Source organism: Hibiscus syriacus, unplaced genomic scaffold (assembly GCF_006381635.1).
Source record: "Hibiscus syriacus cultivar Baekdansim isolate YM2019G1 unplaced genomic scaffold, ASM638163v2 tig00112285_pilon, whole genome shotgun sequence".
NCBI classification, from domain to species: domain Eukaryota; kingdom Viridiplantae; phylum Streptophyta; class Magnoliopsida; order Malvales; family Malvaceae; genus Hibiscus; species Hibiscus syriacus.
This window is the reverse complement of record NW_024063293.1, coordinates 960,137-985,309: the sequence shown is the minus strand read 5'-3', so window position 1 is coordinate 985,309 and position 25,173 is coordinate 960,137. Positions and strand designations below refer to the sequence as shown.

General features: G+C 34.3%; 1 pseudogene; it reads left to right on the top strand.

The window, feature by feature from the left end:
- Nucleotides 1-534: 534 nt before the first annotated feature.
- Nucleotides 535-3,382, top strand: LOC120177337 (annotated as a pseudogene).
- Nucleotides 3,383-25,173: the final 21,791 nt, after the last annotated feature.

The window sequence follows — 25,173 nt, the reverse complement described above, 5'->3', positions numbered from 1 at the left end:
ATTGTATTAATTATTATAATTTTGATAATATTTTGTATGATATTTAATAACATTTCATGTAATATTTATTTATAAAAAATATATCAAATTACACATAAAATTATAACAATTTATGTAACTAAATAACATTTTTAAATTTACCTCATTTGAAGGTCTTCACACTAAATTTTTTTATTTACTTTTTTATTTTTTATTTTTAATCACTTACTTTATAAATTTTAAATTTTTTATCTCAATCTAATAATAATAATAAATTTTATTAAAGTAAATTACATATTTTTGAAACATAATAAGTTCTATCATTAATCCATATATTATATATAAATTATATGTTTAGCTATATTTTCGAATTTTTTTCGAATTTGATCATTTTAAACTCATATAATTTAATATTATTCCTCTATTATTTAGATTATGACTAAAATTCAAAAATGTAAAATTTATATTAAAAATATAAATAATAAATTCAGAACTTATACAGTGAAGGGACTAATAATATAGTTTTACCTTTTTCTCACAACTTCTTCCATTTCTCACCCATATATAATGACCCTAATCTCCGTTTTGATCTCTTGAAGATACGCGCAAGATTTCCCGATAGTTTAAACCACTAACAAACGAAGAAAAGCAGAAGCCATTGGGCTCTGCTTCGTTCTCACGCGTTTCCTGTGGCGCTGCACAATCGTATATCTCATCTGTTTCAGCTCTTACTGAACTTCAATTCCCCTAGATCTGTCTCAGGTTCGTCTTCTAATCTTCTTTTCTTCTTCATCAGTCTTTTACTTTAATGGGTTTTTGTTTGTACATTTGGTCTTCCAATTCTGAATCTGTTCAGTTGTGTATTCTATATATGTTTTTTTGGCTGAAAATGCTGTCTTTTGATGTTTTAATATTATTGTTTGGTTCTTTGTGATATAGAACTACTGCTTTAAGTTTGATTCCATGTAATTTTTTTATACGCTGACATCTGGGTTTTCTTCTTTTTTGTTGTTTTGTTATTTTAATAAATGTTGAGTTAGGGATAATTTTGTATGGTAACTGGTTCCTGTGTTTTTTTCCTTTGTGTAGATTTCTTTTTATATTGGGCGCTTCAGTTTGCAGTAGCTTAGATCAGCGCCATATTCTGCAAGATCTGCTATTATCATGGTTTTCTCAGAAAGGGAGATTCCTGGAGTTTGCTGGGTTTTTATGTTACTGCTGCTGTTTGCTCATTTCTGTGATGGATTTTACCTTCCGGGAAGTTACATGCACACGTATTCGACCAAGGATACTATATCTGCCAAAAGTTAATTCCTTGACTTCCATTGAAACCGAGCTTCCTTTTAGTTAATACAGACTCCCTTACTGCGAACCTCTTGGTGGAATAAAGAAAAGTGCCGAAAATCTTGGTGAACTTCTCATGGGAGATCAGATTGATAACTCCCCTTATCGGTTTCAAATGAATGTTAACGAGTCTCTCTACATATGCACTACCAGCCCCTTGAATGAGCATGAGGTTAAGCTTTTGAAACAGAGGACTCGAGATTTGTATCAAGTGAACATGATTCTAGACAATTTACTGGTGATGAGGATTGCGAAACAAAATGGAGTTAACATTCAGTGGACTGGATTCCCGGTTGGTTATTCTCCACCAAATAGTGATGATGATTGATTACATCATCAATCATCTCAAATTCAAGGTTTTGGTTCACGAGTATGAGGGAAGTGGTGTGGAGATAATTGGAACTGGGGAAGAAGGGATTGGTGTGATTTCTAAAGCTGATAAGAAGAAATCCTCTGGTTACGAGATTGTTGGTTTTGAGGTGGTTCCATGCAGTGTTAAATATGATCCTGAAGCCATGACTAAACTTCACATGTATGACAAAGTCTCCCCTGTGAACTGCCCCTTGGGGTTATTAGACAAATCACAAATAATAAGAGAACGAGAGAGGATCTCTTTTACTTATGAGGTTGAATTTGTTAAAAGTGATATTAGATGGCCATCTCGGTGGGATGCTTATTTGAAGATGGAAGGTGCGCGCGTGCACTGGTTCTCAATTCTAAACTCTCTAATGGTGATTACTTTCCTTGCTGGTATTGTGTTAGTCATTTTCTTGAGGACTGTGAGGAGGGATTTGACAAGGTATGAGGAACTGACAAAGAAGCTCAAGCACAAATGAATGAGGAGCTTTCTGGATGGAAGCTAGTTGTTGGTGATGCCTTCAGAGAACCAGATTGTCCGAAGCTTCTTTGTGTGATGATTGGAGATGGAGTTCAGATTATGGGAATGGCAGCTATCACTATAGTTTTTGCTGCCTTCGGTTTCATGGCACCTGCTTCACGAGGAATGCTGCTGACAGGGATGATTATTCTTTATCTTTTCTTGGGTATTGTCTCTGGGTATGTTGCTGTACGTCTCTGGAGAACTATCAAGGGAACTTCAGAAGGATGGAGGTCTATTTCGTGGTCGGTCGCATGCTTCTTTCCCGGAATCGTCTTTGTTATCCGTATGATATTGAATTTCATTCTGTGGAGCAGTAAAAGTACTGGTGCAATTCCCATTTCCTTGTATTACGTACTCTTATCTCTTTGGCTCTGCATTTCTGTGCCTCTCACTCTCATTGGAGGATTCATTGGGACAAGAGCTGAAGCTGTTCAATATCCCGTACGAACCAATCAGATTCCTAGGGAGATTCCTGTTCGCAAATATCCATCATGGCTTCTTGTTTTGGGTGCTGGGTCCATTTGGAACCCTATTCATTGAACTCTTCTTCATTCTTTCTAGCTTCTGGCTTGGCAGGTTTTATTACGTGTTTGGCTTCTTGCTTATAGTTCTACTACTACTAACCATCGTATGTGCCGAAGTGTCAGTGGTCCTTACCTACATGCATCTTTGTGGTGAGGACTGGCGATGGTGGTGGAAGGGTTCCTCTACTCCATCAATTACCTGGTCTTTGATCTACAGAGTTTGAGCGGTCCTGTCTCAGCTATCCTTTATCTCGGGTACTCGATGATCATGGCGATTGCAATCATGCTGTCAACAGGCACCATTGGCTTCATCGTGTCTTTCTATTTCATCCATTATCTCTTCTCATCCGTTAAGATCGATTAAAAGTTAAACAGGCGATCTTTCATCAACCAGCTGGGGCACATAAGAATGTTATCTCGATTCAGCATTTTGATTTCGGTAAAAGTTGCCTTTGGTAGCTTATCATGTTACGCTGCATCAAAAGTGCTCTCAAAATCATTAGAAGATATATGTTAATTTTGTTGGTGGTTGAGTTTAGGGCTGTTAGATTTGATATTCTGATTACCAGTTATATGGTGGACGTAGAATCTTGTATTTTCTCCCATGTTTTTAATCAAATAGAAAGATATAATTTCTTAACCATGGACTTTGAAACGACTTCTCTTTAATTGATATCATGCTGGACGTATGAGGTTATGAACATACGGTTTAATTTCCTAGTTCAAATTTACTTTCATTCTCTTTGAATTTAGGTGCAATTGCTTCATGGAAAACAGTCTCATGCAAAATATTTTTCATATTTTATAATAATTATTTCATAAAAAAACAACTTGATTGAAAGGCTCATAATAGCAATTATCAGGCTAGAATTCCGATAACATCATACAAGGCTCAAGGCTTTACAATAACAACAATCAGACTAGTATTCCGATGACTGGCTTTATAATAACAACTATCAGACTAGTATTCTTATGACTGTAATAGAAGTGTTGCATTTCTTTATGTTGGATTGAATTGACTGAAGACTTTGGGACTTGAGCTTGTTAAACTGAGGATATGGTCAGGTTGCATTCCTAAATACTGTTTTATATTCTTATCTACGAACATGCACAAAGAGTAACAAACGTACTGTTATTATAGTCTTATGCAACAAGGATGCAAAGTCTTGAAACTTAGAAACATAAAGTGAGTTTTTTTCCTTTTAAGTACAGTTTTTTGCTTAAATGGTGCCAGGTAAACCTTGAACATATTGTTCTAGCTCATGCAATCTTGAAGATTGCCGTAGTTAAAGCTAACATCAAGGTTGATCGGTTCATCATCGTCCCAGTTCAATAAGGCTTCTATGAGGTCATCGTCCAGCTGAATCATTTCCACCTCACTGCTGGGAAGTACAGGCAAAGTTTCCTGATTTGAACTTGCAGGGCAGCCATTTGGAGTCGAGAATCCTTCAGGTGCAGGGTAATGAAAGGGTTGGGGCTGATATCTGAAAGGTACTGCTCGAGTGCCGAGATTGGCTTGGCCTGCCAGTTTATCATATGTAGGAAAACGTGTTCTTCTGGTTGAAATAAAACTGTGGCAATATGGCTACCGTAACATAACCAGATGGGCCAGGCATTGTTGTGAAAGTTCCTAAACTAGCCAAGGGCTGCCCGTAGTGAAATGCATCTCGGATAGCTGCACAGCCTACATGTTGACCGGCCAGTGTCGCATTTTGGTACCTCTGTGCTTCCAGATACCATCGATAACGGTTCTATGCCTGCAAAATCATGGTTTTAAAATATCTTATAAAAAAGGCATAAAAAGCAAGCAAAGAACATATAAGACTACCCTTTTTGGATTTTCGACCTCGTTTCCTGTAGATCGTATGCCATATAAGCCAGAACAGAGAACAAAATCTTAAACCAGCTTAGCAAATTAATACCTGTTGCGCTCAGTGGTCTGATTGGTCTTTGATGGTACCGAGCATAGATACAAAGGAAAAGAAAATTTTTAAAGTGAGAAAATTGCAGATAGAGGGGGATCCAAGTATTCACAATAAAATCCACAACATGCGGGTCATTTAAGATTGAAAAGGAAAAAGAAATAAGTCAAACAATTTTATGAGTGATTTCTTGAGCCTACTACACATCAACAAAGATGAACATGCGCAATCATTCAAGTACTCGTGTGTTATATCTATTATCAATTGATCTAAAATTTAGAGACAATGAAGAAGACTAGCGGGATGAACATTGACTTCGAGGACCACAGAGCTGATTGACAGTGAAGCTCATAAGTCCATCGAAGGCGGGGTTTAAGCTCGTTAGTCACAATAAGGATAGGTTTCTCCTTTACCACCACCTCATTACCAGCAAGGCAGCAACATGATCATCACTGATCTTAACAAGGGTAGAAGGTCCCTGAGTTTCTTGCGAAGCAAGCAATCCATTAATCTCACTGACCTGAATTCTCCGGCCATCTCGGTTATCACTCCCATTGACATCATCTTGATGACCAGCCAACACTTCTTTTTCTATTCCCAACCTTTTAAATCCACCGGGATTTAGATTCACATCATCGTTCTTGATCGAAACACTCGATATCTCACCCATTACTCTCTTCTTATACTCTTCCTTACACATGTTTTTAACTATAAACAACACTGATTTACAGTGTTGTGGGCTAATTTGCAACAAGAAAACAAGACTACCCAAGATATAGTGTCACACCCCAATCTTGGGCTAGAGTTTATTTCAGAAATTTTGGTATTTTAATTGTTAAAATATTAAAGTTTGGAATTCATAGAAAAAAGAGAAAAAAAAAGAAAATTATAGAAAACTAGGAATTAGATTGAATTCGGGGTAAAATTTATAGTCTGAAAGTTAAAATTTATAAATATCGGTGGCTTTGGGTGTAATTTACCAATTTTATTACACCAAAAGCCACACACATCTATATATAAAGGTTCAGAAGCTTTGAACTCGTGTACTGTTAATAGTGATGGGTCCCATGCCTTAGCCGTTTAGGCTAGGCTACTATTTAAGATTTTTGTAGTAAAAATATTAGTTTAATCTGAATCATATTCTAAAACCCCATCATCACCTTAGTTGGAAACCAACAGGAAATTGAGACCTTAAACCTTTTAATACTCATCACTGTCGATCGTCAAACCATCATCTCCAGTCAACGGTGACGTTGATCGCCTTCACCATTCGCCCCGTCACCACCTTGTGAGTAAGTTCCAACCATCAACCATCCCTAGCAGCTCGTCGCTCACCGTGAAGTTGAGGGAGACCGTTCGACAAACCCACCATTGATTTTGCCCATCATTGTCATCCCCGACCGCCGTGACCTACATTACCCTGACAATCACGACCACCATCTAACCCCGATCAAAACCCCTCAATCAATTTGTCAGAAGTCATCCCCTTTCGTCTTGAATAAGTGTTCGAACCTTTATCGAGAACCCATATGTTGCCACCTTGTTTCTTCATTTCCGGCCACCATAGACGTTCGTTTGCCTTACCGTCGTTGCTGCTGGACTCCTCATCATCGTCCGACCAAGACCCAACAAGTGGGTCCTCCATCGTCGTTGATTCTACTGTCTTCACCGTTGGTAAGCTTCAATTTGTTTTACCAATTTGTTGCTTCGTGTTTTGGTTGAATTTTTGTGTTGATCTGGACTAATTTTGGTGTTTGGTTGCTTTAGGAGTAACCGACTGTCGTTCTCCATTGATGTCATAGTCGTACACGTGGGCACGCACCGTCTTCGTGTGTGGGCCTCGTTTTCCGTCGAGTTTTCTGGAAACTGAGTCAACTCAGACCAAATCATCTAATTTAACTCAGACTAGTCAAACCTATTGACCCGTTGACCTGACTATTGACTAGACCGTTGAGTTTGACCTTGATCGTTGACCCGTTGACCGTTAACTTTGATCAAAAAGTCAAAATTTTCAAAAACTCATATTTTATGTTTTTCGACGTCTTGAGTCCGAATCCGAAGTCTATTTTGCCAAATTCAAACCTGGTAAGATGTTATTTTGATTTTTTCTCTCATTTCGATAAGAAGTTTCACGTTTAAGTTATGTTTCTGATGTAATCTATTTTTCTATGTATATGAGACTTTGTAAGACGTCAAATTTAAGTTCAAGTGAGACCAAATGGAGTTTAATTGGTCGATTAGTGTGGCTCATAAATCGAGGTAATACTTTACTACCTTTTGAATACTTTATCGTACTCGTTGATAATTGATAATTCCATGAATGAAAATGACCGATCTCGTGCTTATTGAGGATTTATGAAACTAATACTAAATACGATATAAAGGCGGTAAATTGAATAAGGCTTGATGGACTTGTGTAAGGAACTAGAAGATTAACGAGAAATAATTTCAAGTTCAGTGGTTAATTGGTAATTTAAGTTTGAATAAGGCTTGATGGACTTGTGTAAGGAACTAGAAGATTAACGAGAAATAATTTCAAGTTCAGTGGTTAATTGTTAATTTAAGTAACCTAAGAATTTGTAAACTCTGATTTCTTCTGTAAAATATTTAAATGCAAAAAATAATTGGAAAAGAACTTATGAAAATACTCATGTTAGGTAAAATTACGAAAATACCCTTATGTTGTAAAGAGAAAAGAATTATGCCCAAAGTGGAAAATAACCCTGGAAAACATACTTAGAGTTATGTTCCTTAAGCAAACGCCTGAATACTAAACCAACCAAGGTATTAGTTACGTCTGAATGGTTCGAAATGACTGAATTATATGGTAAGACTGAATCGAAAGAGAATAACTATAATAACCCTGAGTACTAAAATGACCCAAATACCCTAATGATCTGGTTTAAAGAAATGTTTGTAGAGAAGTTTTAAAAGTACCAGTGAAGCATTAAATATTTTAACGACCCCTTAAAGGTTATGTAGATGACCCTAGTACGTCAGTAATCTTGGAGACTGTTGCAATACATAAATAAAACAAATACAATTGGAATACGTACAGTTTCTCAAGATCCATTCAACGATGGTTTTGAAGATGATTAGTTCGACTAGTGCTATCAGTATTAAAGTGTGAATATTCTTGAAGTGTATCAATTGGAGTGGTTGACATGTATCATAGTGTTGGGATTTGTTCAACTCAAGTTGACCCGATATCCTGATAAATCGACATAAATCTTTAAAATTGTAAATCATTGTTTCACCCTTATTGGATTAAGTTGCTAAGAATCCACTAGAAATCAAAGTGTCCAGAATACCCCTGGTGGCCTAAATAATGGAATCACTCTGGTTATAAATGAAATCTTAATTTATTCTGATGTAAAGGTTCCTAAATACCTTTCTGAAATCCTAAATGGTCATGAATCATCAATCTCTGAATGTTTATTTAGATATGTTAGCAATTAAACCCTTTTAATAGGGACATCGATCCTGAAACCCGAACAATTTTGCATAAGTTCATACATTCTATTCCTGATAATTTCCAAGCGAATTCGAAAAATATCTGAATCCTCTAGTGTGTTCCCTATTAACAAAAATGTTTTCTCTGATTTATATAATTACTAAGTACGGTTTCTGATATTTTAATTTTTTTATTTCTGACACGAGGTACAATTAGCTCCTGATTTATGATATTATTGTCTACTGTCTGATCTTTTTTATTGGGGTATTGTATGGGTAGGTGTTTGGAGACATTGAGGTTCAACTAGCTGGTAAATCCTTATTATTCTGGTCATTCATATTAGACTCATAGATCATAGGGGGTCTAGGGTAAGTCCTTATGGATGTTTGTTCTGGGGTATTGCATTTGGTGCAAGGTTGGAGGGAAACTCTATATTTTAAATAAAAACCCAAATTCTCTTTTATGTTTTCTAATATTACTGGTTCTATCTGAAACTGTTTTATTGGCGTATTGATTGGGTAGGATTCTGGAGTCTCTAAGGTTCAACTAATTGGTAAATCTTTTCTGTTATGATAATTCATATTGGACTCCTAGATCCTATGGGTCTAGGGTAAGTCTTTATAGATGATGTCCTGGGAAATTTCACATGGAGTATTCAGATGGAGGGTGTAACACCTATTTCCCGTATACGTTTCCGTACACAAGTCACAGGTGTCACATTACTTTTAAAACATTTTCGTATTTGTAAACCAATAAAATTTTGTTTATATAAATAAACACTTTAATGTAATAATAATAAAACATTCATTAATTTTTAGTATGTAAAAGATTCTTAAAGTTCTAACATGTTAAATATTACAATCATCATAAATCCCATACGTCCCAGAGCATCATCATAATTCTATTACATGCCATCTAGTAATATCAAAAGTAGACATATTTTTCATCCATTTACTGATGAGGCAACCTTTGATTGATGATATCAGCTGCACTCTTTACTCCGCTCGTACTAATACTTACATGTGAATCCAACATATGCTAAGTATCCACTTAGTGAGACATAATAATACAAATGAGGTGTAACCTAAACATAAGTATATCATAAAATATCCAAATACGAATTAAATCATATAATTCATAATAATACATAAAACTGGCTTGGTAAACCATGTTTCATTCACATAACCTGCGAAACAATATTTAGTATGCCTAACATACCTATAAATTAGTATTTTTCCAAATTATCCTTCTATTTGCCAAATGTATGTTGAATGAGAATGCAAGGTATATGCGTTGCACCTATGTGCCGAAATAGAAATTCACAAACTCATTATGAATTCCATGGATGCATACATAGTGCCGATTAAACAAAATCGATCGATAATCATCATTTACAAAGTATGTCAAAATGCACCTATGACTCTCAACACACATATAATGGGTCTTTAGGTCAAATTCACATATTAAACATTTATTTCTGAAACATCAATAACTATTGAAAGAATATAAAAGTTCATCCATTCATTTTAGAGTAGTACTCTAAAATTATTCGTAAAATCATTTCCATAAACATTATGAAAATATATAAAAATACTGTAAAACATATTTTTATAAAAACATTCGAGGTTGACTCATCACAAGTCATCATCATCTCATATAAGTACATAATAATGAACTCACCTAGTATGCCTCACTATTATGCCTTAATGATGCCCAACTATTCTGCTACTTTATCATTGCCTTTATGTTTGCTTGACTTAGGAGCTTGATTACGATCTACACAAGCATCCATAATCACACATACAATACAAATGTTAGTATACTTTTTAACATTTATACAAAATAATAATACTCAAAAGTACTATTATTTCCAAATTCTATTAAAATTCATCATAACTTAAAATTTCAGGCTGAATAGTATCGGTACCCCTCATATAGTATCGATACTTCTCTTCTATGGTACCGATACCTACTTCAGTATCGCTACCATTTCTGCATTATGGAATCCATTTTTCAATTACAATGTCGATACCTTCCTCTCGGTATCGATACCTCCACATCAGTATCGATACTACTTGCATAAATATCGATACTTTTCATCATGTTCATCATCTTTCCTCAAATTTAACCTTATAGTATTGGTACTGTTCTTCCAGTACCGATACCCTTACCCAGATTTTACATATTTCACTTCGATTTTTACCCAAATTTCACCTAAATTTCTTACTCTTATCTCCAACCATATCATCAAACTCATAATCACTTAACCCAACTAACTTACATTCATAAATCTCCTTATAATATATAATATGCAAAGAACACTTAAAACTAAAAATCAAACCCAATTTTCAAAACTAAAAATCTAAATCTCTTAACTTTTTCAAGTAAAAACCATGCTTTTTTCAATAACTGACCATATTTCATTCACTTAACCCTAACTAATAAATCTCTTATTTTTAATCATCCCTAAACTTTCCTTAAGCCTCTATATTACTTAAGGTTTCAAAACCAACCCAAAAACGAAAGGAAAAACCAACTTGAAGAAACCTTACCTTTGATATGAGGAGTACGGGGACGGGAAGAAGAAGAAGAGTAGAGAAGCACTTTCCATACTTCACATTTTTCCATTATACAACACTTAATAAATATCACTAAAGAATAAATATTAAATTTATTTCTTTTTAAAAGATCATAATACCCTTCCATTCTTACTAATAAGTCTTAAACACAATTTCCTAAATCAGTCCTTATACTTTTTAATTTATTCAAATTAACCCACCAAAATTTAAATCCTTTCACGATAATCACTGACCCGATGTTTGGGATATTACAATTCTCCCCTTAAGAAAAATCCGTCCTCAAATTTTAAGACGTACCTGATGCGAAGAGGTTGGATACTACTTCCTCATGTCCTCATCTCTTTCCCATGTAGCTTCTTCAAATTTATGATTTTGCCAAAGAACTTTAACTAGATGAATCTTCTTGTTATGCAGTTCTTTGATTTCTTGAGCCAAGATCCGCACTGGTTATTCTTCGTAAGTCAAATCTGGTTGGATCTCTATTTCATCTGGTGTGATAATATGTGATGGATCTGATCGATACTTTCTAATCATCGACACGTGAAAAACATTATGGATCTGTCCATATTGGGAGGCAAAGCAAAGCGATAAGTTACTGGTCTGACCCTTTTTAAAATCTCATAAGGTCCAATAAATCTCAGGCTCAGCTTTCCTTTGCGCCCAAACCGCAATACTTTCTTCCAAGGTGATACTTTCATAAATACCTTATCTCCCACTTGATATTCAATCTATTTTCTCTTTAGATTAGCATAAGACTTTTGTCGATCGGAATTTATCTTAAGATTATATTGGATAACTTTCACTTTATCTTCCCTTTCCTTTATTAAATCAGGGCCAACTAGATCTCGATCTTTTAGCTCAAACCAATTTAATGGTGTTCGTCACTTCCTCCCATACAAGGCTTCATACGGAGCCATCTTAATTCTCGATTGATAAATGTTATTATATGCAAATTTAGCTAAAGACAAATATCTTTCACATGATCCTTTGAATTTAATCATGCATGCTCTTATCATATTCTCCTATATCTGAATAGTTCTCTCTGACTGCCCATCTGCATGTAGATGAAAAATTGTGTTGAAATTTAATCGAGTTCTCAATACCTTGTGCAAGGAATTCCACAAACTTAAAGTAAATATTGGATCTTGGTCATATACTATCGATACAGGTACTCCATGCAGCTGGACTATCTCTTTTATATACAACTCTGTATATTTATCCATCAAGTAATCTATCCGAACAGGAAAAAAGTGAGTTATCTTGGTCAATATGTCCAACATTACCCATATTGAGTCATTTTTACTGGATGTCAAAGGTAGCCTGGAAACAAAATCCATTGTAACTCGTTCCCACTTCCACTCAGGAATAAATATCGGTTGTAGCAATCTGGAAGGCACTTGATGTCCAGCTTTCACTTGCTGACATATCAGGCATTTTGCAACAAACTCTGATATAGTTCTTTTCATGCCAAGCCACCAATAACGACTCTTTATATCCTGATACATCTTATTCCCGCCTGGATGCATAGTCAAAGACTATAATGTGCCTCGGAGAGAATATATTTCCTCAGTTTTTCATTATCTAGAATGCAAAGTCTTCCACAATAATATAAACATCCACCAGACCTGATTTCAAAGTCTTTGACCTCACATTTTTCTACTTGTGCAATTCTTGCCAAATACTTTCCATCTTTTCCTTGCAACTCTTTTATCCGATCCAACAATATCGACTTTAATTTAAGCTTAGAAATCATGGCGCCATCTTCCTTTAATGATATACATGCATTCAAAGCTCGTAAAGCTACAAAAGTCTTTCGGGTAAGTGCATCAGCTACCACATTAGATTTCCCTGGATGATAATCGATGATTACATCATAATCTTTTAAGAACTTGATCCATATTCTCTGCCTCAAGTTCAGTTCTTTTTGAGTCAACAAGTACTTTAGACTTTTGTGATCTGTATATGTAACACCCCAACCAGTATCTGACCCAAATACGAGTTTGAGATGTCACATCAACCTTTCAAAAATATTTGCTTATATAAAATAGAGGAAAATTTAGATTAAATTTAAATATACTGAATAATATACATATATTAACTCAAAAAAATTACAAAAAATGTTCAGAGCTTATACAATTTATCCTTTAAATACATGCCAAACTATAATACAACAGAAAAACCCACTGTTAATTTTTCTGATCTGATATTTGCTGAGTTACGCTGTATCCGCTGCTTATCTTCTCTTTGAAACTTCTCAGATCCTACGTGTGAAACACTCACACGCTAATTCTATGACTTAGTGAGACATATAAATGAATAATGGAATCTTTCACTACCTAACAATGCATGTACATTAAATACGATAATATCATACCAAATCATATACAAATTCTTACATGCTCACTAGTCCTTATAATTATATACTCTTATACATAACATTAGATATCATCAGATTATACATTAACCAAGCAATACACACAAATCTTGTAATCCATTTCACATAACATGTCACATATATATCACATACAGTGTATTTGTTTTATTTCTTTATTAGTCCATGTATACTTTTTGAGAACTAAAGATATGTGAGTACATAGAGGTTGTTCACATATGCTGTCACCACAACTCGTATAAATTCCACTAGGGGCATATAAAATTTGTCTCGAATGACCACATATATGTCCTGAAAGACCACATAGATGTCTGAAAGGACCACATATATGTCCCGAAGGACCACTCCTTAAGGATCACATACATATTCCAAAGGACCAAATATGTGTCCCGAAGAACTGCATACATGTTCCAAAGGATTACATATACATCTCGAAGGACCACATAGAACCCTCGACTCTTGGTATACCAACTATACCCCTAACTCCGAGATCACATAATATGGGCATTATCATTTATATGTGTCACATATACATATTCATATCACATCGGCAGATAAGCTCATAGCTTCCTATCACATATATCATGTAATATTCTCTTAGAGTCTCATATCTCATTATCACATATATCATATCTCATATTCTTATATTCATATTGACATATAATCACATAGATCACTTTCACATATCTCTTGTCATATATCTTATCTCTTATGATCATATAACTTATTATCATACATAGCTCATAGTCATATAATTTATCACACATACATGCATTCACATAGATCACATATAGATATGCACTTAACATCTAGACATAGGCATATACTCATGTACACATAAGCATTATATCACTACATGCTTGTATTCAGGTGCTCATGTAATCTAATATCGGAATTAGACTCATCGCAAGTCTTAATTCCCTAACATAACTTATACTTAATATCATGTACTCACCTTGGCCTCCCTAGTCGATGCAAATCTCTTATCGCTCTCTCGATAAATCTTACTTTGTCTACTTGTCGGGACTTTGCTTTTGATCGATATCTACATGAATATAAAATCCATTAAATATCAGTTTCTAATTACTCGAAAAGATTCTTAATAATATAAACTAAATAAAGTTCTAATTTCTTATTTCCAATTAAGTAGTATCGGTACTACAGTTTCAATACCGATACCTTTATGCTTGTAGTATCGATACCATCCCACGGTATCGATACCCATTCAGGATTCTGTAATTTCATTGCAAGAATGGTATTGATACCTCCCTATTGGTATCGATACCCATGGTACCGATACTATCACTTGAATATCGATACCCCATGAAGCTTTTATCCCACTATTGCCGCAATGCATAATTAACACATATTTTGCCTTGTAGTATCGGTAGTTACTCAACCAGTACCGATCCTATCAATCTAGAATATGCTTCACAACACAAAAAATTATCAACACTTTACCCAAAATCTACTTATTTAACTCTCTTCATGCCTTTAAACTCAACTATACATACCTAAACAATCTTTTAGCACTATAACACTTCATCATCTTCAATATCTCACTATAATTCTTGAAATTAAGAATTTTAATAAACTTTCAATGTGTTATAAATTCATTTCTAATAATTTAGACTTCTTAATCCTTCTTATGACAAGTCAAATTCATCAACAAAACTTCAAAAACTATATCATATCAAGAATTCACTTCTACACCCCTATTACAATTTCCTTTCTAATTCTCTTCTCTTGTTATTTTAATCTTATATAAGCCTTCCTTAAACTTATATAACACCCAAATAACAAGAATCAAATTGAAAATTCAAGAAATAAACAACTATACTCAGCTCACTTTTGAAATGGAGCTAACGGGAAGAAGAAGACAAGAGAAAATGGTTCTAGATAATTCTCCCTAAAACCCACGTGCTTATCTCTTAATAAAAGAGAGAAAATATCCTTTAAACTGAAAAGACCATAATACCCTTCATTCTTTTCATCCTTGCTATTTAATCCAATACCAAAAATATTCATATTTAAGTCTCTGAATTTTTAAATTTTTCTTAAATTGATAACCAAATTTCAAACACTTTCATTTTATTCACTAGCCCTATTTTTGGGATGTTACAGTATAAATATGGAACCACTCACCATACAGATAATGACACCAAATCTTCAAAGCAAACACGACTGCTGCTAATTCTAAGTCATGTTTCAGGTAATTTCTCTCGCGAGTCTTCAGTTTTCTTGAGGCATAGGCCACAACTTTCCCTTATTGTATAAGCACACATCCTAATCCGTTATGAGATGCATCACTAAAAACTACATAGTCTTTACCCGACTTAGGTTGTACAAGCATTGGTGCCTCTGTTACAATCCTCTTTAGCGTTTCAAAAATTTCTTGACATTTCTCTTACCAAATAAAAGGCACATCTTTCCGTAACAATTTAGTTAGCGGTGAAGCTAACATCAAAAAGTTCTTTACGAACCTTCGATAATAATCAACAAACCCCAAGAAACTCTAAACTTTATAAACATTCTTTGGGGGTTTTCAATCACTATAGATTGGATCTTTTTGGGATCTACTCTTATGTCTTTTCTAGAAACTATATGACCAAGGAAATCAATCTCTGCTAATAATAATTCACATTTGGATAGTTTGACATACAACTTATTCTCTCAAAGAGTCTGAAGAACAATACGGAGATGAGCATCATTCTCCTCTCTTGACTTTGAATACACCAAAATATCATCGATAAATACCACCACAAATTGATGCAGGTAAGGTTGGAATACTCGGTTCATCAAATCCATAAATGTTGCAGGAGCATTAGTCAATCCAAATGGCATCACCATAAATTCATAATGTCCAAACCGAGTCCGAAAAGATGACTTTGAAATATCACCCTCTTTAATATTTAATTGGTGGTATTCTGACCAAAGGTCTATCTTATAGAACATCGCTGCACCTTTTAGTTGATCGAACATATCATAAATCCTCGGAAGAGGATACTAATTCTTTATTGTTACTTTATTTATCTGACAATAATCTATGCATAATCACATAAACCCATCATTCTTTTTCACAAAAAGCACAGGTGCCCCCTAAGGAGAAATACTTGGTCTGATAAATACCTTATCGAGCAGCTCCTTCAATTAGGCATTTAATTCTCTTAACTCAATTGGAGCCATTCGATATGTAGCCATAGAAATAGGTTCGGTACCCGGGTAAACATCAATCTTGAATGCGACCTCACAGTCTAGAGGTAAACCTGATAATTCTTCCGAAAAAACATCTGGAAACTTCTGAACTGTTGGAATACCATCTAATCTCACTTCCAATATTTGAGTGTCTATCACGTTAGCTAGAAAAGCTATACATGCTTTCGACATCATTTTCTTTACAGTCATTGCTGATATCACATTGGATGGTGATTTCGCTTTTTCACCAATTACTATGATTTCTGAGCCTTCTGTATCCTTAAAAGATAATCGTTTCTTGCGAAAATCAACCCATTCATGATGTGGAGACAACCAATCCATGCTCAAAATAATTTCAAACTCATCGAAAGGCAATTCCATCAAGTTTGAGGGGAACACAACCCCTTGAATCTTTATTGGACATTTTCTATATACCCGAGTTACCCTTGCACTAGGACCCATATGTTTTACCACTATCATCTCATTAAAGATTGGTTCTAAAGGAATTCCTTTAGCTTTAATCAACTTTGTACTAATATAAGAGTGTGTAGAACCAGGGTCAACCAAAATAAATACAGGTTCATCAAAAAGATGGAATATACCTGTTAAAATATCTGGGTCATCCCGATCCTCATTAGTCTTAATATTATAAATTCTGGCTACTCCCCGTGTCTCTGGTTGCGGGACTGACTCAGATTGTCCTCTGGATCAACCTCTTCCTCTACCTCTTCATCTGCCTCTATTAGATGCTGCTACTGATATATCAGATTGCAAAGATTTATCCCTGGATCTCTTAGGACAATTTCGAGCATAGTGACCAGTTTAACTACACTAGAAACAAGCTCCACTGAGTAATCTACGTACTCCTTAGTGAAATTTGCCACACGTATGACATGAAGTAGTTCTTTCTCCAAATGTTCTACCCGAGCTAGCAACAAAACAATGTGATTGCTTATTCTTCTGCGATGTTGTAGCATAACCATCTCTATTATTGTATCGGGAACTCGAACCTTTGACTCTCTTAGCATGATAGGAAGCTGAGGACGTTCTAACTCTTTTTCCCGTATGTATACCCTGCTCCGCTGCTAGAGTCTCCTCTTAATCTCTGTCAATGACCTTAGCTCGGTTTATAACTTCTTGCAGGCTAGGCAAGTTTAAAGCCAACGTCATGTCTTTCAACTTAGACCTCAATCCCTCGATGAACCAATCATGTCGAGCTTTTTCATTGGGAACTACTTCAATAGCAAAATGACTCAGCTTGTTATACTCAGTCTCATACTCATGTACTGCTCGATCACCTTGTTTCAAATTAAGAAACATCAGCAACTACTTCAATAGCAAAATGACTCAGCTTGTTATACTCAGTCTCATACTCATGTACTGCTCGATCACCTTGTTTCAAATTAAGAAACATTAGCAACATCGCCTACCTAAACTGCTCACCGATGTACTTGTTCTTAAATTAATCCTGAAAGAATTACCATGTCATTTGTTAAGATGGTGCGTACATCGTAGTATATTTCCACCACACTCGAGCTGATCCTCGAAGTAAAGATACAACTCCACCCATCTTTTCAAAATCTGAGCAGTGAAGACTTTCCAGCATCACCTTAATGTCGTTTAACCATAAATCAACATCTATATGATATTCATCCTCTTCTCACTAGAACTCAGGAGCTTCAAAACTTTTCATCTCTTTTGGGATCAATATACGTGGTGCTGGAGGAGTAGGGGGAGGCAGAGGAGGTTGGAATTGAGTCAAGATTGCATTGAGAGCCTGCATAAAAGCTCCAAACTCTGGCACTGGCATACCCTGATGTACTGGTGCACTAGCATTTTCAAACTAGATCGGATGCTCACTATTAGCTTCATTGCTCTCGCTACCCGACCCTTCTCAAACTTCTTGTTCAATCACTCTCCGCGAATTCGTAGATTCCAACATCTAATAGAACATACATAATGATAACATCTCAAGTTAGTAAGAAGTGGCATCAATCATATTCTAATGACACTATATCAGTAACCTTGACATCTTAGTGACATGTAAACCCTTTTTAAAGTAAAATACACCCGGTTTTGGCTGAGAATCAACTAAACCTGTAGCTCTGATACCAATAAATGTAACACCCATTTCTCGTATACGTTTCCGTACACAAGTCACATGTGTCACATGACTTTTAAAACATTTTCGTATTGTAAACCAATAAAATTTTGTTTCTGTAAATAAAACATTTTAATGTAATAATCATAAAACGTTCATTAATTTTTAGTATGTAAAATATTCTTAAAGTTCTAACATGTTAAATATTACAATCATCATAAATCCCACACGTTCCAGAGCATCATCATAATTGTATTACATGCCATCTAATAATATATAAAATAGACATATTTTTCATACAATTACTGATGAGGCAATCTTTGATTGCTGATATCAGCTGCACTCCTTACTCCGCTCGTACTAATACTTACGCGTGAAACCAACACACGCTAAGTATTCAGTTAGTGAGGTATAATAATACAAATGAGGTGTAACTTAAACATAAGTATATCATAAAATATCAAAATAGGAATTAAATCATATAAATCATAATAATACATAAAACTGGCTTGGTAAACCAAGTTTCATTCACATAACATGCGAAACAATATTTAGTATGCCCAACATACCTATAAATTAGTATTTTTCCAAATTATCCTTTTATTTTCCCAATGTATGTTGAATGAGAATGCAAGGTACATGCGTTGCACCTAACTGCCGAAATGAAAATTCACAAACTCATTATGAATTCCATTGATGCACACATAGTGCCTAAAGTACATATAGTACTGATACGAAAATGTAACATATGCATTAAACAAAATCGATCGATAACCTTCATACACAAATGTATGTCGAAATGGTAATTCACATACTCATTATGAATACCATGGTTGCACACCTAGTGCCGAAAGTACAAATAGTATTGATACGAAAATGCAACACATGCATTAAACAAAATCGATTGATAACCATCATATACAAAATCTGTCAAAATGCACCTATGACTCTCAATGCACATAATGGGTGTTTAGGTCAAATTCACAAATTAAACATTTATTTCTGAAACATCAATAACTGTTAAAACAATATAAAAAGTTCATCCATTCATACTCTAAAATTATTCGTAAAACCATTTCCATAAACATTATGAAAATATATAAAAATACTGTAAAATATACTTTTATAAAAACATTCGAGGTTGACTCATCGTAAGTCATCCTCATCTCATATAAGTACATAATAATGCACTCATTTGGTATGCCTCACTATTATGCCTTAATGATGCTCGACTATTCTGCTACTTTATCCTTGCCTTTCTATTTGCTTGACTCGGGAGCTTGATTATGATCTACACAAGCATCCATAATCACACATACAATACAATTGTTAATATACTTTCTAACATTTATACAAAATAATAATACTCAAAAGTACTATTATTTTCGAATTCTATTAAAATTCATCCTAACTTAAAATTTTAGGCTGAATAGTATCGGTACCCCTCATATAGTATCGATACTTATCTTCTATGGTACCGATACCCGCTTCAGTATCAATACCATTTCTGCATTCTGGAATCCATTTTTCAGTTTCAATATCGATACCTTCCTCTTGGTATCGATACCTCCACATTAGTATCGATACTACTTGCATCAGTATCGATATTACTTGCATCAGTATTGATACTGTTCATCGTGTTCATCCTCTTTCCTCAAATTTAACCTTATAGTATTGGTACTGTTCTTCCAATACCGATACCCTTATCCAGATTCTACATATTTCACTTCGATTTTTACCTAAATTACACCTAAATTTCTTACTCTTATATCCAACCATATCATCAAACTCATCATCACTTAACCCAACTAACTTACATTCATATATCTCCTTATAATATCCAATATCTCCAAGGAACACTTAAAACTAAAAATCACACCAAATTTTCAAACATGTTTTCAATCACTTCTAAGGCTCCAAATCTCTTATTTACTTTTTTGACAAGTAAAAAATGCTTTTAAACTTCAATAACTGACCATATTTCATCAAATCACTTAAACAACCATTTTATTAAATCCTTAATATATCACTAATCTCTTAGTTTTAATCATCCTTGAACTTTCTTTAAGTCTCTATATCACTTAAGGTTTCAAAACCAACCCAAAAAAGAAAGGAAATCCCAACTTGAAGAAACCTTACCTTTGCTATGGGGAGTACGAGGACGAGAAGAAGAAGAAAAGTAGAGAACTACTTTCGAGACTTAACCTTTTTCCATTATACAACACTTAATAAATATCACTAAGTAATGAATATTAAATTCATTTCTTTCTAAAGGACCATAATGCCCCTCAATTCTTCCATTCTTACTAATAAGTCTTAAACACAATTTCCTAAATCAATCCTTATACTTTTCAATTTATTTAAATTAACCCACCAAAATTTAAATCTTTTCATTATAATCAGACCCTATGTTTGGGGTATTACCGAGGGTACTACAATGATTTTAAAAACATGTTTTACTGAAATAGATTACTATTGTTTATAAACTATGATTTCATTTTTATCTGGTTTTGAGGAACACACTAAACGTATGTTTAAATCTCTAAACCTGGTCTTCTGAATGTTTCCTCTGAGCTATAAGCTACTTGTTTGTTACCTAAAGAAATATTAGTGGAACCTCAACTCATCACAAAAACCTGTAGATACCTGAACCAATAAGAAAAATTTTATGCTTGTCATTTATCTGCACGTCCTTCAACATCATTTGGTAGTTATGTATTACTGAGCTTCTCAAAACTCGCTCTTTTACTCGCCATTTCATGTTAAAAGATCGATCCAATGTAGCTATCGACTTCAATAATTGGAGTTCATTCGGCTTTCCTTGAAGAGTACAATACAAGTGTAATTAGGGGCATGTAGGTCATATTTGATTTTTGTATTGAGTCTGGAACTTGTATGATTTTAATTTTGTTTGTAATATATAAATGGTCTTCCGAACTTGTATTTTATTTATAAATTGTTTTATGATTTTACTTATTTTAACAAAAAAATTAATTTCTCATAGATTTTTACTGTGGGTTATTCCGGTGGTCCTAATAGTACATCTCAGATTAGATCAGTCACTCACATCGATTTGAGGTGCTACATTTCGAAGAGGGAAAGTAAACACAAATATGGCAATAAAACATGTCGTAACCCCACAACAAGAACATAACGGAGGACCCCACCAGGGGGAGGTTTTTTTTTCTGGTGCCACAGAACTAAACAGCAATGAGATTACATAGATTAGAGAAATAAATAAAAAAGTTAGAACAATCCAAAGAAATACACAACGGCTTGTAAAAAAAGAGAGTGGAAACCGTGGAATGGTGGAAGTGCGAAGACTTTTGAACCAGGACAAGCAAGGAGAGGAAATCGAGGAGAGGAGTGATAAACTCATGCGCCAGGTGAGAGTGAACAATGTCACCACGGTGGTGGAGTAGGTGACGTGTACGGTGGCGCTGCTGATGGTGGTGGTGCAGTGAGTGGTGTGACGTGGAAGCTGGAGTTTGTTCGGTGCATGGTATTTTGTTCTTAATTACAGTCTCCAGGTGTGGTTTTCTCAAAGGTTTAGCTTTTTTAAGTATGGGTTTGGCATTTGAAACGCTCGTCTATGACTCAAAAACATCCAAGTCAAAAGAGATTACCCAATCTTCATTTTTCTTCAATTAATATCAACTGATTTTCTCTCTTCCTTATTGCCAATTTTCTTCAAGGAAAGTTCACTATGTAGTAAAGGAAATAAATAGTTTAGTGTGATTCATTTTATCCATAATTTTTTTATTGCTCAATTTTGTTGGGCAGTGAGATATTGGTGAGTTGCACCAATAACACATTCATGCATCTATATTTTTGGTTAAATTTTATTTTATTTTATAATTTATTGTAAGTATGTGTTCAAAAAAGATTGAATTACAGTAGAAAATTCATTTTTCTGTTTATGATAATAAAATAAATATTAATATAAAATAAATAAATAAATAAATAAACAATAAAAACATATAAAATTTCAGTGACAGAGAGAATTTAAATTAAAAAAAATTATGATACACTGATCCAGTGTAGACTTGCATTTTATTATCGGTAGAATTACAAAAAAAAACTATTTTTCTCAATGTTAATGGTTTACGAATTCTCTCAACAAATTATCACGACAATTATTGTAATAAAAATTAACATTTTTTATTTCTTACTCGAAAGAATATTTCTATTCAACTCTCTCTTATACTTATGTATAGTCTTCTCAAAGTCACTTATTAATAGTAGAATAATTAGATAACCAAAAAGTCATCATGTATGACCTTTAGATAATTTCATCATACATGAATGTACATATGAAATACAACTTTAATTAATGCCATACATAAATGTAGATTAATACATCCATTAAACATGTGATACGTCTCTCTATTTTCTAATTAACGAGGATGCAACCGACAAATCTCTCCCTTCTCGACTTAATAGAGAGTGGAGATAAGTAAATTAATTTCTCGACAACATTCTTTGAATTTTTTGGTCAGAATAATTCTTGTCATCATATCGAACATTTGATCAGTATGAATTTTAATTAAATCAAGCATATTTTTAACTCATCTTATATATATAATGATAATGGACATCAATGTGTTTTATTCGAAAGTGATAGATTGAATTTATAGTTAAATAAGTTGCACTTTGACTATTGTCGGAACCGTCTTTCGGTTGGGCCCGGAATTGGGCTTCGACTTGAATGAATTGGGTTAAAGTCGCCACCGACCATTTTAAAACGAATTTAGGTGGGTCGGACACCATCTTACCCGATCTGTGTTGTACCAGAAACGTGTCGGGTTTGGGAGTCGGTTACGGTCAAAGAAGGATTAGCACCCTTGAACCTCCCTTTCGGTACCAATTAATTTATCGGTTATCTTTAATTGCGAAAATTGAAATTTAAATTTAAAAACCCGATTCAAATTATTTACCTTTGATTGAAATTACTACCGAAGAAAAAATAAAAAAATGGTAGATGACAAAATAAAATATTGAATGCTAAACAAAAAGAAAAAATGAATAATAAATAAATAAATAAATAAATAAATAATAAATAATAATAAATAATGTATTATCATTTCCTAATTCCTATTTATTATGACAAATGAACATGAGAAACACCAACATGTGAAATAAACACAACAAATATAGAACTCATTCATTTAAAAATAGTCAGCGTTGGTATTTTATAAAACAGAAAAAAACAACAATTCGTCCATTGCATATCATGGGGTTATCCAGCTCATTGTTCAAAGGCATTTAATATCCATCTAGTTATAAAATTCCGCAAACAAACATGTTCCAAAACAATAAAAGCAATTAAAAAAACCTTTCGAACTGCAAATGGAAATTAAAGTCACTGTATTCAGCTCAACTACAAATCCTTAGCGCTTCTTCTTGCTTGCTTTTGCACCACTGGTGTAACACTGGACTTGGATTTAAATATCTTGGGATCGTGTGAAGCAGCAATACACTGGGTGCTTTGTGTTTCAGACTCTGAAATATGGTCCCACGTTTTTCTCTATGTCCTTTCCTTTTGATGCTTGAGTCTATTTATAGTCTAAAGAAACCTATTTTTAGCTCAGATTTAGAGTCATACTTGGACTCAAATGCTTCGGTTTTAGTGTTTCAATAGGACTCAAATACGTTAGTTATAGTGTTTTAATAGGACTCAAATACGTTGATTTATTTTCTGAATCTCACTAAATTAGGGTTGTTGAGTTTGGGGCCTACAAAAATAATAATAAATAAATATAATATAATAAAATGTTTTTATAGACCCATACAAAAACGGGTGTCTATAGCTGCCCCTCTTTGCACATTTTTGTGTTAACAAGAATAGGGCAAAGATGAAAAAGACAACCAGTTTTTGTCCGGTTCTCTTTGATTTGAGACTTGATAGTGTTTGTTGTGACACTAAGTCGGTCCATTGGGCATGATATCCTTCTTCTTGAAGTTGAAATCGTGGGTGAATTGAAAAGTGACTCTTTGTTGCCAATCTTGGTCGACCTTGGTCTTCTTCTCGATTTAAAGACATGGGTGTACAAATTTGACCGGAAAGTAGTTCCTTGCTAATGCAACGCGGTTGATACGCCCTCGAACTCGAAGGTCTTTGGAAGATAACCCTTCTTGCCTTGAGCTATGCTACAAATGATGGTGCCTTTGAGCTGAGTGGAGTCGAACTCGGAGGTCTTTGTTGACAGATAACCCTTTCTAGCCTTGAGTTATGCTGTAAATGATGTGCCTTGGAGCTGAGCGTAGTCGAACTCGAAGGTCTTTGTGTTTCAAGAGAATTGTTTTCAAAGGTTTTTTTTCAAGAGAAACGATTTTAAAGGTTTTTTTGTGTTTCAAGAGAAACAACTTCAAAGGTTTTTTGTGTTTCAAGAGAAACTGTCTCCAGAGAGGCAAAATTTTGTTTCAAGAGAAACATATTCAAAGATTGGTGTTTCACGAGAAACTGTCTCAAGAGAGACAAAACTTTGTTTCAAGGGAAACTGTCTCAAGAGAGACAAAATTTATTTTAAGAGAGATGACCCATTGTTTCGAGAGAAATAATCTCAAAGGCGACCGATAATCTGCTTGTTCCTGCATGTTAAAGAAATCCTCTCAGAAGCTCTAATCGTTGATTTAAAGAAGTCAAATATGTGGATAGGATGGTTACTTGTGGGCACGATTCCCTTCGTCGTGAAGTTAAAATCGTGGATGGCCCCTTCGTTGTGAAGTTGAGCCTTGAATTGGATATCCTTTGTCGTGAAGTTGAAACCCAATTAAAGTTGTGTTGTTTCGAGTCCAATATC